The sequence below is a fragment of the Felis catus genome, chromosome D2, assembly GCF_018350175.1.
Source record: "Felis catus isolate Fca126 chromosome D2, F.catus_Fca126_mat1.0, whole genome shotgun sequence".
Lineage (NCBI taxonomy): Eukaryota > Metazoa > Chordata > Mammalia > Carnivora > Felidae > Felis > Felis catus.
The window spans coordinates 67,841,704-67,866,603 of NC_058378.1; the positions used below are offsets into that span (position 1 = coordinate 67,841,704).

At 43.2% G+C, this 24,900-nt stretch overlaps 2 long non-coding RNA genes across 2 annotated transcripts in view; one reads left to right on the forward strand and one right to left on the reverse strand.

The window, feature by feature from the left end:
* LOC123380914 lies at window positions 1–24,731 on the forward strand. Its single transcript, XR_006587313.1, has 4 exons — window positions 1–347; window positions 826–1,090; window positions 10,958–11,036; window positions 24,356–24,731. It is a non-coding gene; the product is annotated as an uncharacterized LOC123380914 (long non-coding RNA).
* LOC102900941 overlaps window positions 15,475–24,900 on the reverse strand; it is a 16,495-nt gene continuing 7,069 nt past the window's right edge. Inside the window, exon 4 of the long non-coding RNA XR_006587312.1 lies at window positions 15,475–16,805. This is a non-coding gene — a long non-coding RNA (uncharacterized LOC102900941). The remainder of the gene's footprint in view (window positions 16,806–24,900) is intronic.

Below are 24,900 nucleotides of genomic sequence, written 5' to 3' on the forward strand. Positions count from 1 at the left end.
CTTTAGACAGAAAGGCCTCCAAACTAGAGGGCTGCGGCAACAGAGACAATAAACCAGAGTCGCCTCCACCCTGACCCACCACCCCCATGTGAGCCACCTCGCCCGTTTTACTTGGGGACTTTAGGGAATTCCTATCTTGAGGGGAGAGTCGTTACAAACTTAGCCAGCTTGACTCATCGGCCTCCTTAAGAAGGGACCTCCAGGCTCCTTGCGGAGGGCTGATGCCTGCCGGCAGTTCTGAGCGTGGGATTCTGGGATTCGGGGGATAATCGCAGCGCTGGGGTTACAGGACGTGAGCTGGAGGACCTTACAACTCCCCGCAGCCCTGATGTCTCCCTTGTATACTGGTAGGTTTGGGGGTTTGTTGAAAGCTGAGAGCCAGGACCCAGGATGAAGGGACCAGCTCAGTGATAGTCTTTAGCCTAGCCAGTGTGGGTCTGGCCACTGAGAACTGCCCCTCCCTTCCTCCTGGCTCATGCCTGGCAGCCAGAATCCAGACCTGAGCATGCCTGACCTCTGAATCCATACCAGGTTCTGTTCTGTTCTGTTCTGGTAGGAAGCCCTTAGGCCCGTCCAGTCTCACAGACCTCGTTATGGCTCTACTTCCTGTCCAGAGGGCGACCCGTCTCCTCATTCCTCAACTCATCTTCCATACTTGCCCCGCCTCCTCCAAAAACCTCTTTTATCACCAAGCCTTCCAGAAACTTCAACCTCAGTCATAACACCTGGAACTTCCTTTTACCCCCTGATGATTTCCTCTGAGATCTTTCACCCTTGAAATCCTTTTGATGAAGAACACATTTTCTCACTTACCTCCTCTCTCAGGTTTAGGAAGAGGGACCACTGAACTCCTGGCCCCAGCACTATCGTCCTGCAATCACTCCCGCTACTCAGAACACAGGTGCTCTGTGCCTTTAGCTCAGCCTTCCTCTCCATCCTGTGGCCTGTCATCGTCCACGGTGGCTTCAACCTTCTTCCCAATTTCCACCCTCAGGGGTGCTTCCACCCCGACTCTGGCCGCATCCCAGAACACGAGATCTGTGTTGAAGCATAGATTTTGAGAAGCTGGAAACATGATTCTCACACACAGGTAAGCAAGCGTGTATTAGAGATTTATTTATCTCATTAGTGAGGGAACCAGTAGGACACCCAGACTTCTATAGGTCAGTTAAACCATAACCTTCGGGGTTATCTTTCTGACCACATGAATCATTTCTAACTTCCCAGTCGTCTATTTCTTTGTAAGTTAGCATCTAATTTTACCAAGTCTGGGTCCTAATCAGTAGAAAATAATGGGTGACCTGCCCTTAGAGAGTCAGATGACCCTTCGGGGACCCAAGGGCTCCAATGTGGCTTTGAAAAACCATCCAGTAGGTTTGTTGCTTTATTTCAAAGTATCGGATGCATTTTTCTAAACACTCAAAGCCTCTCTGAACGTCCACCCCAGTCCTCAGAAGCATGACCTCGAGGAACGTGGCTCGTGGACCCTCAGGGTTAAAAAGGGAGGCCTAACAAAAAACAGCTCTGGTCAAGCCCAGTTGAGCCTGTGGTTGGAGGAGAGCGGGAGTCCGGTCCTGCAATGAATAGGTGGATTCGGACAATGACAGGTTTCTCTCAACAGGCGTCTGGTAAGGACCTGGTATATGAAAACCTATGACCTAGGTGCTCTGATGAGACTTTTTACAGATGAGGAAACTGAAGCTTGGGTTAGGAACAGGCCTGGGGGCCTGGTGAAGCCCAGAGTTAATCCATGCCTGGGTCTCCTGAGCCGCAAGTGTGTGGGAGGTCACTGGGTGGGAGGTAGAGGTGACTTCCTCTGTGCGTGTGTGCGCGCACATGCACATGTGAACTGGGTGGGAGGTAGGAGGTGACTTCCTTTAGCAGCAGGTGCAGAGCCCAGGCCTGGTGCGGTTTTACACGTCTAAACAAAGCCAACTGCGGGATTCCACACATCCCCACTGCAGGGCCCTCATTCCTGTCCCTCTTCAGCACCAGCCGCCTAAGACCTCTGGGAATGAGCTCAGAGGGCGGGGGCCACAGGGACGACTGCAGCTGGCAGTGCCTTTGACAGATTCGTCCTCCGGCTTCAGCATTGTTCCCAGGCAGGATGGGACCCTGCCCTTGTGCACACTGGCAAGGGGAGGAGGAGGCAGCCAGGGGCTCTGGGGTCTGTAATCGGATCGGGGGCTGTGATGGTGACAGCTGCGGCAGGGGCCTGAGGAGGGGGCTTGGGCAGATGGAGGAAGGCTGGGCTGGGGGTTTGTGCTCATTCATCATCCTGGAGGCAGCGCTCCCCGGGGTGCTGGGACCCTCACTCCAGCACCGACCCCAGAGTCCCTAGTGCCACCAATGCAGCCCGTCCAGGCATGTTGTCTCATGTGGGGAGGGTCCCAGGGAAGCTTCATCTGCCGAGGGAGACATTGCATGTAGGCTCTGGAAAGGAGCAGGGGTTTTGAATCCCAGCCCTGCCATTCTCTAGTGGTGTGGTCATGGGCAAGTTTGTTAACCTCTGTCTCCGTTTCTTGTCCAGTAAAATGGAAACACCACATGAAACTACCTTAAAAAGTGGTTCTAGAATTAAGGGAGAACCAAGTGCCTTGCACATAGTGCTTTCTCCGTAAGAATTAGGTTTATTTTTTTTATGTCAGTTGGCATCCAAGTTATATTTGTAATATTTGGGGCCAGAAACAGCCTTAAGAAAAGCTTGAGAGCAATCCATGCTTACAAAGTGTATAAAATTCAGGAGTGTGTGCACTTGCTTTTAGGAAGGACTCAATAGCCACCTGCGATCTTCACTGGTACGTTTGAGATGCAAAGTTATTGCACAGTTATCTACTACTGTGTAACAAAGGACACCAAAACTCAGTAGATTAAAACCGCCACCGTTTTATTATATCTCATGATTTTGTGGGTCAGGAATTCGAGCGGTATTCAGCTACCTGATTCTTTGCCCCGACATGGTATCAGTGGCAGTCCCCTAAGTGGGATTCAGATGGGCTGACCTGGAGGGTCCAAGGTGGCTTCACTCCTGCACCCGCATCTGGTGTGCTGTTAGGGGAAACTAGCCCTGAGAGTCCTGGCCATATTACTCAGTTTGTCAAGCAAGTCATGAAGCCTGGCCCAGTTCCAAGGTGAAGGGACCTGGCCCCCAGCTCTCCACGGAAGGAAGAGCCACAATTTTACGACAGACACCCTCAAATAGGACCTTGCCAGGGCGCCTGGGTGGCTCAGTCAGTTAAGCGTCAGACTTCAGCTCAGGTCATGATCTCCTCGTTTGTGAGTTCTAGTCCCACGTTGGGCTCCGTGCTGACAGCTGGGAGCCTGGAGCCTGCTTCAGATTCTGTCTCTCCCTCTCTCTCTTCCCCTCCCCCATTTGTGTGTGCATGCGCACACACACACACGCGCGCTCTCTCTCTCTCTCTCTCTCTGTCTCTCAAAAATAAATAAACATAAAAAAATAGGACCTTACAAAGTATTTCTTTGTGTAAAGCTCTTCCAGTGGCACTTTGGGGGAGTGGAAAGAGCCCAGGGCTGGCGACCAGGAAACCTAGGTTTGAGTCCAGTCCCCCATCCTTGGAGCTCCTATTACTGCCAAGGCCTAAGCTCTGATGTCAGGAATACAGAGATAGGAAGAGAGTAGTTTTGGGTTCTAGACCTCAGCCCGACCTGCCTCTCAAGTGGGTGATGTCAGGCAAGTCGCCTCCCTTCTCAGCACCCCACTTTCCTGGTCAGTGGGGTGAGAAGGGGGTTGCGCTTGGTGCCATGGCATCTTTTCCAGGGATCAACATCCTGCGGGGCTGACTGGCACTGCTGGGGAAACTGAGACCTGCCTGGCCTCGTGCCGGCCTCCAGAGGTGTCTGTGTACTGCTCACCTTTAGCAGAGCCACGGAAAAACAGCTTTACGGAGCTCAATAGGGAGGAGGTGGCTGGTCTGTTTGGAAATGGATTTGTAAAAGTGGAGACCCCAAGTGTAAGAGCAGGAATGGGTGCGCAAAAACGGGGATTCCCAGGCCCTTCTCGGAAAAGCTGAGGCCTGAAGTGTACCCCACTGCTCTGTGAGCTCCAGTGTGGGAGGGACTTGAGATTTGCACCCGTGGCTGAGGCAGGCTGTGCATCTACACGGTGATTCTAGATCAATCTCCTTATCCAGAAAGGTCCCCAGAGTGGGCAAGCAGCCCAGAGGTGGGGGTGGTCTCCCTCTGCCCCTGACCCTTCGGGACCATCCTGGAGCCCTTGATGCTCTGGGGCTTACTAGCGCTTAGACATCCATGGTGCAGGCCATCCTGGAGAAAGAGTCAGGCAGCAGGGCTCTGGCCATCAGCAGAGGCGGTTACAGAGGGTGGGCAAGGAGTGTTCTGGCCCGGGGCCAGGGCTGTGGGATTTACAATCATCCTGGGGCCTTGGAGCAGTTTTTTATTTTGAGGCCATGAGTAATTGAGCTGTTTGCTGAATCCCACAGGCGGCCCTGGGCCCTGCCTCTTCCCACTCACAAATACACATATATATGTACACCTGTTATACACACACACGCACACCTCTGTGTACACGCATTTGGAGAGACAGAAGAACCCTGCAGGGAAGGTTTGTGCTAGGCACATGCCAGGTGCTTTACATACACTATCTCGCGTCATACTGACAACAACTCTTTAAACTAGGCCTCATTATCCCCAGTTTGCAGGCAAAAGAACTGACTGAGCCAAGGCGAGGTAGGGTAACTTGCCCCAGAATCCACAGCTAATAAGTAGCAGAGAAGGGGCTTGAACCCTCCCCACCAGCTCAGGCCCTTCTTAGGCTTAGTCCAACATGGCTAGACCTGGTCTAAAATCATTTTTTCCCTTGGTATCTAATGGGGAAATTGGACTTAAAAACGACTACACATCATAAAAGAAAAGATCGATAAATTCAGTTGCATTATGGGGAGCCTGGTGGCTCGGTCGGCTAAGCATTCGACTCTTGATTTCGGCTCGGGTCATGATCTTATGGTTTGTGAGTTTCAGCCCCACATCGGTCTCTGTGCTGACCACACAGAGCCTGCCTGGGAGCTTGGGATTCTCTTCCCCCTCTTCCTCCTGCCAAATAAATAAATAAGCTTAAAAAAAGAAAGAAAAAAAAAACCCACCCAAAGCAACTACATGAAAACAAAAATTCAATTGCATTAAAAATAATAATAAAAACCTGCATGGCCAACAAATACACCATAGGCAAAGCCAAAGAAAATGACAAGCTGGGGGAAAAATTGCTACTGTATTCCAAAGGTCAAAGGCCAATCTCCACAATATATAAGAGTCTCCTAGTCATTTATAAGAAAAAGACCAAAACCTGATTTTAGAATCGGCAAGCGATGAAAACTATTCTCAGAAAAAAATAAGTACAAACAGATCCTAAGCATATGAAAAGGGGTTCAACTTCACTTACAAAAGGAATAATACAAATTTAAGATATATTGATATTTAGTGAGTGGCTCATCAAGGGAAGATATACTGATACTTATGTTCAAGAAATGGCTCAATTCCAATATACAAAGAAATTCTATAATATAATCAGAAGAAAAGACACACAACCCAAATTTAATTTTTAAACCAGGCAAAAGACTTCAACAGTCTTTTTTATTATATTCAGAGCCAATACAACACTGAAAAGTCTTCAGAAAATGTAACATTAAAATCATTTAAGGAGTTACCACTGCACGCCCATTTTAGTATGGCTAAAATGCAAAAGATTCACAATACCCAGTGTCGGTGACAACGGATCACAGCTGAGATTCTCCCACGTTGCTGGTGGAAGTGTAACTGGCATCACCATTCTGGAAAAAGGCCCGATGATCTCATAAAACTAAAGCAGGAACCACCCTATGGTTGGCAGTTCTACTCGTAGTTCTATACCTCAGAGATATGAATATATTTTTATCATCTCCAGAGAATTCTCCAATGCCCGTTTGTAGTCAGTCCTCTAAACCCTAGCCCCAGGGAATCACCGATCTGCTTTCTGTCAGTATAAATTAGATTTGCCTCTTCCAGAATTTTTTTTTTAATTTTTTTCTTTTAGGATTTTATTTTTAAGTGATCTCTACACCCAACGTGGGGCTCAAACTTACCAATCCCGAGAGATCAAGAGTCATATGCTGTACCGACTGAGGCAGCCAGGTGCCCCTCTTAATGGTTTCTTTTGAAGCAAAGCTGAGGTTTTCATTTAAATGAATTCTAATTTACCAATTTTTAAAATTTGTACAGATTTTCCCCATATTTTCCACTTGAAGTTTTATAGTCAGCAATTGCACTTAGGTATGTGACTCATTTTGAATTAATTTTTACATAGGATATGAAGTGAAGGTCAAGGTTTGTTTTTTTCATACGGCCTCCTGTTGATACAGCACCATGTATTAAAAATACTGTATTTTCCCTTCACTGAGTTACCTTGACACCACTGAAATCATTGACCATAGATGTATGAGCCTATCTCTGTTCTCATCCATTGATCTATGTATCTATCCTTACACCAGCACCTCATTGTCATGGTTATTGCCACTACACAGTAGCTCTTGAAATCTATAGTGTTGGTCCTCCAAATGTGTTCCTTTGTCAAAATTGTTTTTGTCTATTCTGAGTCCTTTTAATTTCTAGATACAACTTGCAATCCTAATGGAAATTTCTACAAAAAAATCTGCTAGAAATTTCATTGGAATTGCATTGAACCTATGGATCAGTTTGGGGATAATTGACATCTTAAGACTATTGAGTCTTTGGGGCACCTGGGTGGCTCAGCCAGTTAAGTGTCCAACGCTTGATTTTGACTCAGGTCATGCTCTCACGGTTTATGGGATGGAGCCCTGTGTTGATCTCCAGTCCCCATGCTGACAGCATGGAGCCTGCTTGGGATTCTCTCTCTCCCTCACTTTCTGCCCCTCTCCAACTCATGTGTGAGAGTACCTGTGCTCTCTCTCTCTCAAAACAAATACATATTTTTAAAAAAAGAATATTGATCTGGGGCATCTGGGTGGCTCAGTTGGTTACGCATCCAACTTCAGCTCAGGTCATGATCTCCCAATCCTGATTTCAAGGCCCAAGTTGGGTTCTGTGCTGACAGCTTGGAGCCTGGAGCCTGCTTGGGATTCTGTGTCTCCCTCTCTCTCTGCCCCTCCCCCACTCAGGCTCTGTCTCTGTCTCTCAAAAATGAATAAATGTTAAAAAAATTTTTTAATTAAAAAAATAATACTGAGTTCTTCTGATCCATGAATTTTGTATATCTCTTCATTTATTTAGATCTTTAATTTTTCTCATCAATCTTTACAAGTAATCCATGTACCAGTCTTGCACATACTTTATTAAATTTATCACTAAGTATATTGTGTTTTCAATACTATTGCAAATGTTATTTTTAGAATTTCATTTATTTATGTATGTATGTATTTATTTATTTATTTAGTAATCTCTACACCCAACATGGGCTCAACTCATGACCCCTAAACCAAGAGTCACACGCTCTTCTGACTGAGCCAGCCAGCAGCCCCTGGAATTCCATTTTCTAATTTTTTTTGCTGGCATATATAAATATAATTTATTTTTGTATATTAACCTGTATCCTGTGGTCATTACTTCTAGAAGCTTTTGTGTAGATTATTTATGATTTTCTAAATACACAATCACATTCCCCTTGAATAATTTTACTTTTTTTTATTTCCAATTTCTATGCCTTTCTTTTTCTTTCAGGACATGGTTAAGGGTGTTTGCATCTATATTCATGAGGGATGTTTGTAGTTTTCTTTTCTTGGAATGTCTCTGTGTAACTTTGGCATCAGAGTAATAATGTTAGCCTCATAATATGAGCTTGGACGTATCTCTTTAGTCTTTGTTTTCTGAAAGTGCTTGCATATTATTTCTTTCTTAAATGTTTGCTAGAATTAACCAGTAAAGCCATCTCAACTTGGAGTTTCTTTTGTGGAAGATGTCTCATTATGAATTCAAATTCTTTAATAGATATAGGATTATTTACATATTCTATTTCTTCTTGAGTCAGTAATTTGTGTCTTTAATGAAATTCATCTATTTTCATCCATATTGTCAATTTATTGTCATAAATCGTTACATTGTTTATAATGTGTTTTTTAAATTTTTTGAAGTATGGTTGACAGAAAATATTGTATTAGTTTCAGATGTACAACATCGTGTTTCAACAGTTCTGTACATTATTCAGTGCTCCCCATGATAATTATGGTCACCATCTGTCACCAGAGATGTTTTTTTGTTACCCTTTTAGTGTCTGTACATCTGTAGTGATATCTTCTCTTTCATTTCTAACATTGATCATTTGGATCCTCTCTATTTTTCTAGCTAGAGTTTTATCAATTTTACTGAACCTTTCATAGTAGTAGTTTTTGGCTTAATTGAATTTTATCCATTTGTCCATTTCTTATTTGATTTTTGCTCTTTATTATTTCCTTCCTTCTATTTATTTACCTTGAATTTAATTTGCTCTTTTTTTAGTAGATTCTTAAGATGGAAGCTTAAATAACTGATTTTAGATATTTCTTTTTTTCCTAACATGAGCATTTAAAGTTATAAATATCCCTCTAAGCTTTAACGGCATCCCACAAATTTTGATGTGTGGTGCTTTTATTTTCATTCAGGTCTAAATATATTCTAATTTCCCTTGTGATTTATACTTTGACTCATGGATTATTTAGAAGTGTCCGTGTTGTTATTGTTTTCCTAAATACTCTGTCTATTCTTTTTTTTTAAGTTTATTTATTTATTTTCAAGGAGAGAAGACCCACAAGTGGGGGAGGGGCATAGAGGAGGAGAGAGACAGAGAATCCCAAGCAGGCTCTGCTCTGTCAGCACAGAGCCTGATGCAGGGGCCCAAATTCACGAATGGTGAGATCATGACCTTAGCTGAAATCAAGAGTCAGACACTTGACCAACTGAGCCACCCAGGCACCCCTAAATACTCTGTATATTCTTAATGTTTTCCTATGACACCAATATATTACCTATTCAAAAATAAAGAATAAATTTAAAATAAGAATAATGACTCTCAAGTTGGAAATAAGAACCTACACATAGACTGAACTTGCCATCTTTCCTGCCTGCTCTCTGTCCTATGCACCATAGATCAGATCAGAATGTTTATAGTGATTAGCTTCTCCCTTTCTCATTCCTCAGATCCAAGCAACTTCCAGGGCTTAGATATGACTTTCCTTGCTGAGTTTTATGACATATGCCCCCTCCTCTGCCATTTTGCCATTATCCCCGTTGAAGCCACCATTGACTCTCATCTGCACAAATGCAGAAGGCATCCCAGTGGCTTCCCCTCAAAATTCTTCTTAGTTACATAGTTAGTGATGTACCATAGAGAAGACTGCCGGATGCCATCTTAATCAAGGGATCAAAATGAACATCACTGTGAATGGGACAAATTGAAATCATGCACCACTGGATCCGATACAATGAGAAAAAATGCCATCTAAACATGTCATTTAAAAATTTATGTCAGACGATCCCATTATTTTAATTTACTCTGTCCTAAAATTTCCCCCCCTATTCTTTGATTTTATTAGCTTTATTTCTTAGGGTTAGATATTTTCATGTGCTTAAAAGGCTGGTTTTCAGACTCATTTTGTGTAGTCCATGGAGATGTTCATTGTGCTTTTGAGCAGATTAATTTTTAAAATATTTAATCTATTCTAATGTGCTTGGAGCAGCAGTGGTGCCTTAGAAGTATTGAATTTATAAAGCAATCACTTAAAATCCAACATTCTTGGGGCACCTGCCTGGTTCAGTCAGTGGAGCATAAGACTCTTGATCTTGGAGTCGTGAGTTCAAGCCCCATGTTGGGCATAGAGCTTACTTAAGAAAGAAAGAAAGAAAGAAAGAAAGAAAGAAAGAAAGAAAGAAAGAAAGAAAGAAAGAAAGAAAGAAAGAAAAAGAAAGAAAGAAAAGGAAAAGAAAAAATGAAATAAAGGCCAATATTTTGCATCTAAATTCTGGCGTAGTAGAAAGAGCCAGGCTCTAAGCAGGCCAGAGCCCCAGTTTTGAATCCTAGCTCTTCCATGTTCAGGTTTCTGAATTTCTCTGAGACCCAGTTCTCTTGTTTAAAAAAAAAAGGGGGGGCGCATAATAACACCTCCCTTGCAGAGTTTTTGTGAGGATTAAGTGAAAGTGCCTGTCAGGGCTTCCCAAATGTTGTTGACTTTGTAACTGAAGCTTTGATTGACTCTCCCATGCAGTGTGAATGACATAAAGCAAGTTGATACTCTGCCAACAGGTGCAAAGGAGGCTGCTGGACTTTTAAAACAAAAGGACTCCAAATACATGTGACTGTTTACATTAAGTAGGAGTGGCCCCTTAATCCAATTTCTGTGTGTTCTCAGAAGCAGTAAGTAGAATATACAGAGGCCAGAACAGGTGTGCTATTCTGGTGTCAGAAAGTGACAGATCCAGTGACAGGAATCAACTTCCTGTGCTGACCAGTTGCTGGGGCTCCAGTAACTCACAGAAAGTAAGGAGGCCAGACGTGTGTCTTTCTCAGCCTGGGGCAGTGGGGTGGACAGAGTCCAAAGCCTCTGTCAGTCAGATCCAAACAGCCAATAGTAATAATAGTCTGGGGGCCATCGGAGGCTTAGGTATGAGAGGTGGGAAGCTGAGTTAGTTTGAGCAAACAATGCGGGGGTCAGGGGGGTGGGGGAATGCCCCAGGTAAGTCCAGGTGGGGATCAGAGGCTGCTCACCTCCAGCATTTTTTTTTGAATGTCCTGAATCTTGATGTGGTTTTCTGAAGCCCTTCCAAACTCAGGACCCAGCACTGTGGTTTTGTCTTTGGCAGTCATTCCAAGGTTCTCCTATGGGTCCCTCTGTAGGGGAGCCACACACCGGCTCCCCTCCAGCTCTGGCCACCTTTGACCCCAAGGTCATGGCCAGCCCCACACAGATTTTTACTTGAATTACTCTCCCTTCTTGTTCAGGGTCTCCCTTGCAGCCAGGACACCCTTCACAAGGACACCAGAGGGGAACATTAAAGGAAGAGAGAAAGAACTGAAAAAGGTAGGTGACTATATTCAAGGCATTTGCACATTTGGAAATTCATTTAATTCACTGAAACCCTATAAAGCAAATAGGGCATAATACTTATTTTTACTTTATTAATAAGGCTTGGAGAGCTGGTAATAAACCCAGGTCTCTGTTACTTTAATCACAAAAGTTTTGAAATTATAGAAAACATATTATTGTTAGGTTAAAAGAAATGGTGGAAATTTGTTGTTTTCTTAGTTATATATAATCAGCCTGAAAAAATTATTTTTATTCTATTTTTTCTCTCACTATTATTGTAAATGACAACAACAAAAATACTACCACTTATCAAATACATATGTGCTCATGGAAGGCACTATGCTAAACGTTTTACCTATTCTGTCTCATTTAAGCATCAGAACAAACCAATAGAAGAGATGGTAATGACCCCGTTTTCCAGGAGAGGCCAAAAGGAATTTAACTCACTTAACATTCTCACATAATTATTTTACCTTCCCACATAATGTTCATGATTGTTGTTTTTCATTGCTACCTACTAATGTTTCCCAATTTACTTAATTCTTTTCCCCCTGTTAGGTATGATGATTAAAAGAGCTGGTGGGGAGGAGGCATTACTCATTCATTTGTTGAACAAATATTTAATCGGCACCTCCTATGTTGTCAAGTGCTGTGCTAGATCCAGGGGATACAATAGTGAATAAGACAAAAACACTTTGCCTCCACAGAGCAGCTCACAGCCTCCTGGGGGACGTAGTCCACAAGAGGCGATCACAGGCAGGGTGGTGATGGGGGAAGTCCAGATACAATGATAGCGCAGAGCAGGGAGCCAAGCCCACCCCACACACGTCAGAACAGCTGCCAATTAAGGCCACGGCCCATCACTCCAGGAAGACTAGAATATGTTGCATGGCCACCATTTATCTTCTGCAAAATCAATGATGGCCTCCAAACATGAACCACTCATGGCCCTTTGATGGAACTTGGGAACTCAGGGTTCCCAGGGGCTCAGCTACTTCAGGATTTGGAGCCCCAAACTATTTTCATCCCATGGTAACGTCATCAAAGGCTTGTTTGCCATTCTTTTGCCCAAAGGGGCCTAAAACAGCAACGTCCATTCTCTATTCATTGTTCATGTCTCTATTGTCATTGTTGATGACAAGGACGATGGTGCTGATGCTGATGCTGTCTTTGACAGCTGTCGTTACCTGAGCATCTTCACGTGTCAGGTGCTTTATAAATGTTATTTCATTGATCTTCACAATAGCCCTGTGAGGTGGTATTGCTAGCTTCATGGTTTTTAGGTCATCACCACATCAGAGAGGTTAGGTAACTTGCTCAAGCTCAGCCTAATATAGAAGCTCAGCCCTAAACATAGAAGGAGCCAATTCTCTAATCACAGAATTATACCGCTTAATGTGTTAAGAGCAGTCAGGGTGTGCTGGTTTTACCGTCAAGGTGGGTTATTATTTATAATGCACATATACCCTGCCCCTTTTAATAGAGAGCTTGAGGTGGCTTACAATAAACACATTCCAATATGGCTTAAAAAGAGGCACTATGGAATGGGAATTTAAACCAATGTAAAGTGGTTGCTGTGATTGCTCAGCTGGGGCTCTGAGCTTCCTGGCAGCCATGGTAAAAATGGAGGTACAGTAAAACCTTGGTTTGCGAGCATAATTTGTTCTGGAAACATGCTTGTTATCCAAAGCACTTGTATATCAAGGCGAATTTCCCCATAAGAAATAATGGAAACTCAGATGATTCATCCCACAACCCCAAAATATTCAAATAAAATGATTACAATACTGTACTATAATACAAAATAATAAAGAAAATACAAAATATAAAGAAAAGTAAACAAATTAACATGCACTTACCTTTGAAAACCTTCATGGCTGGTGTGAGGGAGATGAGAGAGGAGGGTTATTATGTAGGAAGACTTTCACTATCACTAATGGAACCACTGCTATCTATTGGCTCAATGGGATCTTTTCCTGCGCCATTGTATATGCTTGCATGGATGTTGACTATAGTACAGTATTAAAAATTTTTTTAATGTTTATTTATTTTTGAGACAGAGAGAGACAGAGCATGAAGGGCGGAGGGTCAAGAGAGAGAGAGAGGGAGGCATAGAATCCGAAGCAGGCTCCAGGCTCCGAGCTGTCAGCACAGAGCCCAACGCGGGGCTCAAACTCACGGACCATGAGATCATGACCTGAGCCGAAGTCATATGCTCAACCGACTGAGCCACCCAGGCGCCCCAGTTCAGTATCAAGAAACTCTTGTCATATACTGTATTTAATATAACTGGCAATAAGGCAGCAGAAGAAAGGGTCTATATCTGCAGGCAGCCTGACCTAGAATGAAGCAAAGTATTCCTAAGCTTACTCTTGTATGGACAAGCAAAGGACCATCCACTGGTGCTTTGAAGTAACAAAAAATACCCTAATGTCAATTGTGGGCACCTTCCAATGTTCTGAAAAATCACTAATTTCTGCCAAACACTGCAGCCTGAGACCGAGCATCTGAGCATCGGAGATGATCACCCACAATCCCGTAGAGGGAGAGAGAGAAAGAGAAGAACCATTGGCTCAGTTGTGATCGTGGGACATTTGACATCACGTACTACTCGTATTGCAAGACATCGCTCGTTAATCAAGTTAAAATTGATTAGAAATGTTTGCTTGTCTTGTGGAACACTCGCAGAACAAGTTACTCACAATCCAAGGTTTCACTGTATTGTATTGCAAAGCCATTATTTTGGAGATAATCTTCCTGGCACCTATTTAGATATTCTGTACAGCTTCTATAAAAAACAAAGGCAGGTACCTTTGGTCAGGTTTCTCAGACAGCAGACTGAGATCTGTGTGCAGGGGGTTTACTGGGGAGTACTATCAGCAACAAAATCTGTAAGGAGGGAGGGAAGCTGGATTGTGCAGAGGGGAAGTTGAACCGCACTGCAGTGGCCTCACCCTCCTGATTCTATCGGGAGCCCTGGAGCTTGGATGGCTCTTCAGGATGTCCCACCCTAACTCAAGCGGTCGAGGACTTTATACTCCTATACTGATTATTTCTTGGATGTGGGCTTTCCGGGGGGGGGAGGGCACTTCATTCAGTTTGGGGCAATTCCAGACAGGGACTCTGTTGGGAGCCATCAGAAGCCGACAGCTCTGGCAGCTGAGGGGTCCTGAAAGGGAGACCCAGGCGGTGCGCCATGGCAACCACAGCAGTCGGCTCCTTGTATCTGACAGTTCCACTCACTTATCCCATCTTGGCACAGCTCCTTCAGGACTTTGGTAGTTTCTTTTTGGGAAAAACTGGCAAGAGAAAGGTTAGCAAGAGAAAACTACAGACCTCACTGTTGCAACTGGTCTTACAGCTGCAGCTGACCCTCATTATCTGTGGTAAGCAGATAATGGCCCGCAAAGATCGTTTGCCTCCCCGGGATTGCTCTCTTTGGAGGATGATGCTATATCAGGGGCTCAGCTTTGGTCTCTGTTGGTGGTGCTTTGGATATTTAGCGGTGCAGTAGCTAGATCCGTCTCGATGCCTGGGAGCGTGTGTTGGCAGTTTCATAAATGACTTCCATCCCTGGAACTCGGGATACTTCACTGACACACTCACTGGACAGTACTGGGGTGGCCGATGACAGAGGCTGACTGATCTCAACTGCCCCCCCCCCCCGAAGTCATTTTGGGTACTTGGCTCTTCAGTGCCTCTTCCACGGTGAATGCTTTCGGCTGGAAGGGGTGGCTTTCATATGATTCAATGATCATCACGCTTAACGCGCACTTCATAGGTTCATCCACACGCCTCTACCCGAGACCTCCTTGTGCCCGATATTTCATCCGTCCACCTTCCAGGACCCTGACAAATCAGTTCATGATGGGCATGAATCAGTTTATCAGTTCGTGACCAGAACCCAGCTCATGATGGGCAGTGGTGGTAGGGACCAGTTCCAAAACGGCTCCCCTAACCCCTCGAGTGAGGATTGTTAGCGCGAATATGTGACTATGACAAGATATCCCTCCTGTGATTCTGTTATGTTATATAGCACATTTGATGGTAAAATAAGATTATTCGGGTGGGTCTGCTCTCATGACCTGAGCTTTTCGAAATGGGGAGCTTTATCTGGCTGATAGCAAAAGAAAAAATGAGAGAGATTTGAAATATGAGAGGAGTTCGATGTGCTGCTGGCTTGAGGATGGGGGGGCCACGTGAGAAGGAACGCAGTGACCTTCACATGCTGAGAGAGGCCCGTGGTGGACAGCCAATAAATACAGTCCTACAGGGGCGCCTGCGTGGCTCGGTTGGTTAAGTGTCCGACTTTGGCTCAGGTCATGATCTCACGGCTCACGAATTCGAGCCCCATGTGGGGCTCTGTGCTCACAGCTCAGAGCCTGGAGCCTGCTTCGGATTCTGTGCCTCCCTCTCTCTCTGCCCCTCCCCCGCTCATATTCTCTCTCAATTGAAAATAAACCTTTAAAGATTTTATTTAAAAAGTAAATGTTAAAAAAATGTTAAAGAAACAAACCAGCCCTACAACCACAAAGAACTGAACTTGGTCAACAGCCTGAATTCAGATAAGAACAGCCTGGGGGCGCGTAGGTGACTCAGTCAGCTGAGTAGCCAACTCTTGACTTCAGCTCAGGTCGTGATCTCAAGGTCTTAAGGTCAAGCCCGGCGTGGGTTGGGTTCCACACTGGGTGTGAAATCTGCTTAAGATTCTCTTTCTGCCCTTCCCCTGTTCTCTCTCTCTCTCTCTCTCTCTCTCTCTCTCTCTCTCTCTCTCTCTATCTCTCCCTCAAAAAGAAAAAAAAAAAAAAAAAAAAAAGAACTCAGCCTGGCTAACATCTTGATTTTGGCCTTATGATACCCTAAGAGGGGAACCCATCTGAGCCACGCTGGACTTCTGACCTATGTATTTATGAGGTAATAAATTTGTGTTCCCTTAAGCTGTTACATTTGTGATAATTCGTTACACATGAGTAGAAATATAATAGAGCATTTCTGCCACGTAGTCACTTGATATCCCACGGTCAGCAGGATCAGAGGTTCTGCCTCTAGCAGGGCCTGGCTATTTTTCACATGGTATGTACTTCTCTGCGGTACATGCCATGGCTTGCTCCAGAATTCACGTGTGTCTACTGCGATTCTCCTACTGCGGCTTATAATAAATTCTGCACGGTATGTTTTCCTTCCACAAACCCCTCTAGCACCATAGGGTCTCCTGTGTCATGTGACCCAAGCAACAGGGTGACCTGCCCCACAGCCCGGACCTACTGCAGAGTCCTCCCCTGGTCTCAGTGCCTTGTTCAACACCGGCAGCCTTGGGGCGCCTGGCTGGGCTTAGTCCGTAGAGCGCGCGGCTCTTGATCTCGGGGTCACGTGTTCGAGCCCCACTCTGGGTATAGAGATTACTTGAAAACAAAAAACATAACACAACTGGCAGCCTTATGTGTCACCTGATACATGACTGGATCAGAGCAGTATCCCAAGTGTAAAATAAATATGCTGCCTCCAGGACTCAAAGAGGGCAAGCAAAGGTTGTGTTTCATTTTGGTGGTAGATGACGCGAGACACAATATTTCGTCTTTTACTTCGGAGGGGATGTCCTAGCAGGGCCCCAGACCCCCGGATCCTCATCAATTCGCTGATGTGGCAAAAATTCACTGATGTGTTTTTTCTACTAAAAAGTAGAAGAAAACAGCAGAAATGGTAAACATATCCAAATGCTGGTTCTTTGAAAAACACAACAAAATACATAAACCTCTGGTTTACCTAATGAAAAAAAAGAGAGAAAGGCAAAACACACAAAATAAGTGACAGGAACAAATAACCACTGGAAAAAAAGGAATTTTAAAAATAAGACTATTTTGCACTATTTTTTGTGAATAGACTTAAAGATGTAGGTAAAATCCATAATTTTCCAGAAAACACAATTTATCAAAATTGTCCATAGTAAAAATAGAAAAGTTAAACAAAGAAGTCTCATAAAATACTCTCTTTTAAAATACATTCTCAGGGTGCCTGGTTGGCTCAGTCGGTTGGGTGTCCGACTCTTGATTTCAGCTCAGGTCATGATCCCGGGGTCATGGGCTCGAACCTCCCCTTCCCCCCTCCCCCCATTGACCCCTTGAGCCCTGAGTCAGGCTCTGTGCTGAGCATGGAACCTCTTGGGATTCTTTCTCTCTCTCCCCCTCTATGCCTCCCTTGTTTGTGTGTGCATGCACTCTCTCTTTCTCTCCCAAATAAATAAGTAAGTAAAATAAAGCATATTCTCTTGGGGCACCTGGCTAGTTGGCTGGCTGGCTAACTCTTGATCTAGGGGTCATGAGTTAGAGCCCCATGATGGGTGTAGAGATTACATAATACATACATACATACATAAACTTAAAAAAATAAAATACGTTCTTTTATCTTTCTACTTGGTTTTGTTGTTAATCATAGTAAGAGATGAAAACTATTCTTTGCTTTTTTGTTTTGTTTTGTTTTTTATATTTATTTATTTATTTATTTATTTTTTTAGCACTTATTCATCTTTGAGAGAGAGCATGAGCAGAGGAGGGGCAGAGAGAGAGGGAGACACAGAATCCAAAGCAGGCTCCAGGCTCTAGGCTCTGAGCTGTCAGCACAGAGCCTGACGTGGGGCTCAAACCCACAAACCGTGAGACCATGACCTGAGCTGAAGTCAGGTCAGCTTAACTGATGCTTAACTGACTGAGTCACCCAGCTGCCCCTGAAAACCATTCTTTGAATTACTTTTTTCATCTGATGTAATAATGAAAGCCAAAGTGTTCATGTTTCTTAAAATAGCCCTAAATGTGCACTTGAACTTCTTACTGAAACAATGTTAAAGCCCCACATTGGGTATAGAGATTGCTTAAATCAACTTAAAAAATAAATAAATAATGGAAAAAACTATAAAAAATCCAAACAATTCCCCTCCCCAAAACATACCATAATCAAGTGGGATTTACTCCAGTAATACAAGAATGGTTTGATATTGTTCATTAATATAATTTACCATAATAATAAATTTATGAGAAAATTATATACTATAGATATTACAAACCTTTTGACTAAATATTTATGATCAAAACATTAAATAAAAACAAGAATTAATGAATTAATTTTCACATAATAAATGTATATATTCAGAATGTATACTTCATTCCTAAAGACGGCATCTTATTTAATGAATAAGCACGTGAGGTCAGGAACAAGGCAAGGATAGCCAATATGTCCACTGCTATTTAACATAATATCAGAGATATTAGCCAATGCTACTCGACAAGAGAAAACTCCTAGAAGCATAAGAGTCAACATTAAAAAATAAAACTATCTCTATCGGTAGGTGACATGATAGTACAGTTGGAAAACTCAAAAGTTTTAATGATAAAACTAACACAAGGCAAATAATTCTGTAGGATATATATATATATATCCATGCACATTTTTATAGAGATGAATAAAATATAAATACAATTGTACACATATGTTTATATTTATATGAACGATAGCCAGTTAGAGGAAATCATGAAAGAGAAACCTCTATTTATTACAGAAACAAAACAGTAGAAAATATTTAGGAATAAACTAATAAATATTTGAATGATGTGGACATTCTAACATAGACTGTGAGGGAGTTATTGACCTGGTATTGTGGTCCTAGGCAGCTAGAACATGAGTTACACGGCCGCAGATGAGAAAACAGCATATAATAGGTAGGCTTGGGTCTGAAAGTAGCCACCTACATAAGTCATTTGGAATCCCTAGGGCATTACAAGCTCAGGTACCAGGAGGGTGGTGACTAGTCCCAGGAGAGGTGTCCTGGGTGCTACCTTCTGTCCTGGCTGATTTTCCATCTGGCTCCGGGTCTCCTGTCCCTCTGGGCTGGGAAGCTGGCAGCTGGTGTCAATGTGGTGATTTGCCTGGCTCCGTTCTCTCTTCTAGTATCAGTTTTTCCGTAATAAAACTTTTGCTTTGATCTGCTGGAGTGTCAAATGTTTTATTTACTACTGCTAAAATTGTCAAAACCTCTCTGTGGAAAACTTTAAAACACTCCCAAAGGACATAACAGGAGACTTGAACAAAACAAAAGGCATCCCTTGTTCTTTGACGGGACAATTGAACATCATAAAGATGTAATTCTCATTAAGTTAATCTATAATTTTAACACGATCCTAATAAAAAGACCACATTCCCTCCCTCAGGAGAGTTGACTTCAGAGCTCATATAGAAAAATAAACACACAACCATAGCTATAAAAAAACCCAAAAAAGAAGAGCTGTGAGAAACCAGGCTTGTCAAGCAATAAATGATATTATAAAGAATCTATAATTAAAACTGGTAAATGAATAGACAGACTTAGGATAAAAGAGAAAGTTCAGGAATAGACCTAAGTGCATATGGAAATTCAGCATACGATAAAGATAAGATCTTAAACCACACAGGAAGAGCTGGTTCTTTTACTAAGTGGTGTTGGGGGCAACTGGTTGGCCATTTGGAGAAAGATAAAATTGGATCCATGGCTCACCCTGGACACCAGAATAAACTCCAAATGGATCAGAGGTCTCAGTGTAAGAGAGAAAGGCATGCAAGTATTGGAAGAAAACAGGAGAATTTAAAAAATAATCTCAGTGTGGGGGAACTTTTTAAACCCTAACTCTGACTCAAAATCCAAATGTAACAGAAGAAAAGATTGATGAATTTCTCTGCAAAAAAATAAAGTGGAATCAGCATGGCAAAAAAAATATAATAAGCAAAATCAGAACAGAGATACTGAACTAGGTGGAAATATTCGTCACCTATATCAGAGATAAAGATCTAATTTCTCTAATACATGAAGAGGACTTAAAATTGAAGGGGAAGGAAACTCTCCAAATATAAAATACAAATAGAGGCAATATAAAAATGGACAAAACAGACAATTTTTTTAAAAAGGTATATGACAGTCCTTAAATACCTTTTGTGAAAAGGAAAGCAAGCCTATGTGGATATGACATACACACGAAAGAGAAAGGAGGGGGGCAGGGAGGGAGACACAGAGAGAAGAGAGAAGAAAGAGAAGACAGGGGAACACAGGTTATGTTCTTTCTCTACAAAAGAAATCATCTAATAAATGTAGATGGATTGATTCAATTAGAAAACCCTCATATATAGCTGGTTCTAGCAAGGATCATGAGTGGATGCTAAAACCGCAGGCAAATGACGATTGGGGAATAGGGCACTTACATAGTCTCCAAGTGTCATGTCAAAGATGGTTTCTAACTACAAAGGGAAAGAGATGGGATCTTGAGATCTGCTTCAATCGAGGGAGACAACTTCACATCACCAAGTAATGGAGCAAACTGGCCTGATGGGCCACCTTGTGTGAAGAATGGAAGATAAACAATACCACCTACGTAGTCTTCTTGTTGAAGTATTTTAAGCTAAACTTAGTAATGAGAAAATGATAAGACAAATCCAGAATATAGAATATTAATTCTGCAGGGTGCCTGGGTGGCTCAGTTGGTTGAGCAGCTGACTCTTGGTTTCAGCTCAGGCTATGATCTCACGGTTTGTGGGGTCGAGCCCCATGTCAGGCTCTGTGCTGACAGCATGAAGCCTGCTTGCGATTCTCTCTCTCCCTCTTTCTGCCCCTCCCTAGCTTGTTCGCGCTTTCTCAAAGTAAATAAATAAACTTAAAAAAAAAAAGAATATAAATTCTGCAAATCCTAGACTCTTTAAAATTGTCAATGCTATAAACGACAAAAAAAAAGTGTGAAAACAATTATAGGATAAAGCAGACTAAGGAGAATAAAAAATACAATACGTAAAATGTGTATCATAGATTTAAACAAAAAAAGCAAATATAAAAGATGTTATCTAGACAACTGGGAAAATTCGTAGATGTAGAGAAAATAATATATTATTATATCAGTGTTAAATTTCTTGCGTGTCTTGATATTGTGGTTACAGAGAAAAATATCCTCGTTCTTTGGGAATACTTGGTATTTAGGGATGAACTGTTATGGTACCTACCACTTATTTTCAACTAGCTTAGCAAAAATGAAACAAGAACAAAGTGGTTATCTGAATCCTTGAAGCTTAGTTTGAAACACACATTGGAAAAACTGGCGTTCAGACACCTGGGTGGCTCTGTTGGTTGAGCCTCTGACTTCGGCTTAGGTCATGATCTCATGGTTCACGGGTTCAAGCCCCACGTGGGGCTCTGTGTGGACAGCTCAGAGCCTAGAGCCTGCTTCTGTCTCCCTCACTCTTTGCTCTCCCCCACTTGTGCTCTCTCTCTCTCTCTAAAATAAAAATAAACATTCAAAAAAATTTTTAATAACAAAAAAAGAAAAAACTGGCGTTGAAATGACCTTCATGACACTCCCTTAAAAACCTAAATCTGAATTGTTGATGGTAAGGGGTTGTAGGAACACTCAATTATCATAAAAATCATCCTTGATGAAATTGTTCTTAATGAACAGCCAGCAATGGAGAGGCTGTTACTCATCCAAGATTACGGACAGAAACAGAAGACTAGAACATGAGGAAAGAATGCCATATTATTTATTTTATGTATTTTATTATTTTTAAGAATGCTATCTTACTATCTGTGCCACAGACTATGTGACATTTCTTTTTTCTCTTTTGTTTTCTTAACCTTTTGAAGAAATTTTATTAAGGTATAACAGATGCAGAAAGAGACACAAATCATAGACGTGTAACTTGTTGAATTTCTATGACACATCCACGAAACCACTATCCAGATAAGAAACAGAACAATCCAACAGCTCAGAAGCCTCTGTAGGGCTAAGATTGAAAACAGCTTGAGGATCACCCAGTGGATGCTTTCTTTTCCCCTGTTTAGTTAGTAATATTTATTTCATTTTTTTCAGCAAACATGTTTTGAATACCTTCCTCTGTGTCAAACACCCTGAAATGCATGTTGCATTCCATATCACAGTATTCATTCTTGGTAGGCACCTACCATAACAGAAGTTGTTTATATAACATCCTTTCCAGTTAAAGAATAGATAGATGTTTTTCAGGCTTTCACTGTCCAGCATTCACTCATTCTTGGCACCCTTAGATTTTTCCACTAAGGGAATCACAGACTCTCCGATTTCCTTTCTTTCTTCCGCCCTCCCTCCCTCCCTCCCTCCCTTCCTTCCTTCCTTCATTCCTTCCTTCCTTCCTCTCTCTTTCTTCCTTTATTTTCTTTTCTTTCTTCCTTTCTCTCTCCTTTCTTCCTTTCTTTCTCTTTCTTTCTTTCTTTCTTTCTTTCTTTCTTTCTTTCTTTCTTTCTTTCTTTCTTTCTTTCCTCTTTCATCTCTACACCCAACATGGGGCTTGAACTCATGACACCGAGATCGAGTGGCATGCTTTCTGACTGAGCCAACCAGGCATCCCCAGACTCTCCAATTTCCAACATGCAGGCTTCAGGTGGCATTCATGGACTTCTGACACCAGGGATGAGCATGTGACTCTGGCTTGGCCAATGGGAGTATCACATTTTCTGGCCATAGATGGGTTCATGAATAGGAACATGTCCCAGTCAGAGCCAATGAAACGTAATAAGGATTTGGTTAGGATCACTGGGTCAGGCACATTCACTTTTCTGTTAGACATGATCAGAGCGTGGGAGGGATATTGATGTAGAAATGCTCAGAGCCATTTTGCCACTTCTGAAGGGCCACCCCAGCTTCAGAATTTCCATGGCATTGGCTGAGGTCTCCATAGAGGTTTTATCACAGCCCACTTCTCTTTCTGCCCAACCCTGCTTCCTTCTCTTTGCTTCCCTAAGTATGGATCTCTGGAGCAGCAGCACTTCTCTGTCTCAGAGTCTGTTTCCCAGGGAGCCTAACTTTGGCAGACATGGTGTTAAACACTCACCTAAATTATTCATTCCACAGATGAATTCTGAAGACTTACTGTGTGTCACACATACAGCATTGTGACTCTCACAGCAACCTACGGACCTCGTGGTGAGGGAACTGAAGCACACAGTAGCTGGGTAACCCATCCAGGGTCACACTGCTAGTAAGCAATAGAGTCAGGATTGAAAGCCAACGTCCCTAACGATCCTGCTACAGACAAACCAATGGCAGAACTAAACACCACCCCAGATTTCCAGATCTTCAGAGCCAACATCCTTGTGCAGAATCTTCTCCTGCCTCCTATTATCACTTCATCCAAACATCTTGCCTGCCTTCATGGCCCTGGAATTGGAACTGAGCTCAGCCCTCCGAGGCTCCTCTGGCTGTGAATTCCTTGATCTGGTTTCCTGGGTTCTCAGATCAAGGGAACACAATCCCTCAGCTCCTCCCTCTCCCCCAGTCCCTGGCTTCCCCGTATTAGTTTCCTAGGGTTGTTATAACAAAGCGCCACCAACTAGATGGCTTAAAACGACAGAAATTTATCCCCACAGTTCTGGAGGCCAGGGGCCGGAAATCCAGGTGTGGACAGGGCCATCTGAGACATGAGGGGTGGAGGGGGAGAACCCTTGTTAGCTTGTGGGGCTGCCTGCCAGCGCTCAGTGCTCTTGGACTTGCAGCCAGGCCACGTGGTCACACGGCCTCCTCCCTGTGCAATCTATGTCTAAGTTGGCTTCTTCTTGTAAGACACCAGTCATATTGGATGAGGGCCCACCTAATGACCTAACTGGACTGTATCTGCAAAAGCCCTATTTCCAAAGAAAGTCACATTCACAGGTGCCAGGGGTTAGGGCTTCAACAGATCTTTTTAGGGGACACGATTCAACCCATAACACTCCCTTAGATATTTTAGACATGTGTATTTGCTCTTCTCTGGGGAGAGGGGAGCAGAGTGAAGCAGACATGTGATAGGGGAAACCCTATCCCTCCCCAATCCTAACAGGCCTTCTTTGGGATTCTTTAAATCATCAGAAGTCAAGTTCCTCAGTGAAACGTTCTGAGGAGCAGGCAACCCCCCCAGCAGCCCCCATCCTCAATAAATCCCCCACCTCCAAAGACTGAACCAAACCACACTCCTCACCCCTTGCACTCTCTTGGGGGCCCTCCTCTTAGGGATTCGAATTTTCTGAGCTGCCTGGTGTTTTGTGACCAAGCAGGTCATCATCACAGCCACTTGTACTGAGAGATGACTCTGGGCCAGCCTTGTGCTCAGCCTCGCAACAAAAGAAGGAACAATTTGTGATCCTCATCTTATGGCCGAGGAAAAGGGAGAGTGGAGAGTTCACAAAGCAAGGCCCAAGGTCCCTGGCTGGAAAGGAGGAGAGCCAGGACCCAGGGCCAGGGCTGCAGGTCTCCTCCCCACTGTGTTCTGACAATACTCCCTTTTCCCTGCTTCCCTTCCAGATGGTTCCTGCAAGTCTATCCTTTCACCCTGGCGCTTTTACATGCAGAAGGTGACTGCCATCCCAATTCAGGTCACCCTCCCCCTTTCAAGAGAAGACTGTGTATTATGATCACTGATTCCCCCATGCAAAGTTCAGTCATCATTATGTGAAAACCAGTCAACAGCAGCTTGCTAAGCCCCATTCACATGCCAGATGACACTGGCCTATGTGCTTTACATTAAAAAAAAAAATTCCAGCTTTATTGAGGTATAATTGACAATAAATTGTAAGACAGGTTAAGACATGGTATGATCTGATGTATGTATACATTGTGAAAGAGCTCCACCGTCTGGTTATAATTATCATATCCATCACTTCACAGATTTATCTTTGTGTTATCAACTCTTGTCACCATGTTTTACATTAGATCCCCAGACCTGTTCGTTGTGTTTTTTTGTTTTTTTGTTTTTTTAAGTAAACTCGACATCCATCATGGGCTGGAGCTCATGACCCCAGGATCAAGAGTTGCACACTCTAGCCACTGAGCCATCCAGGTGCTCCAAG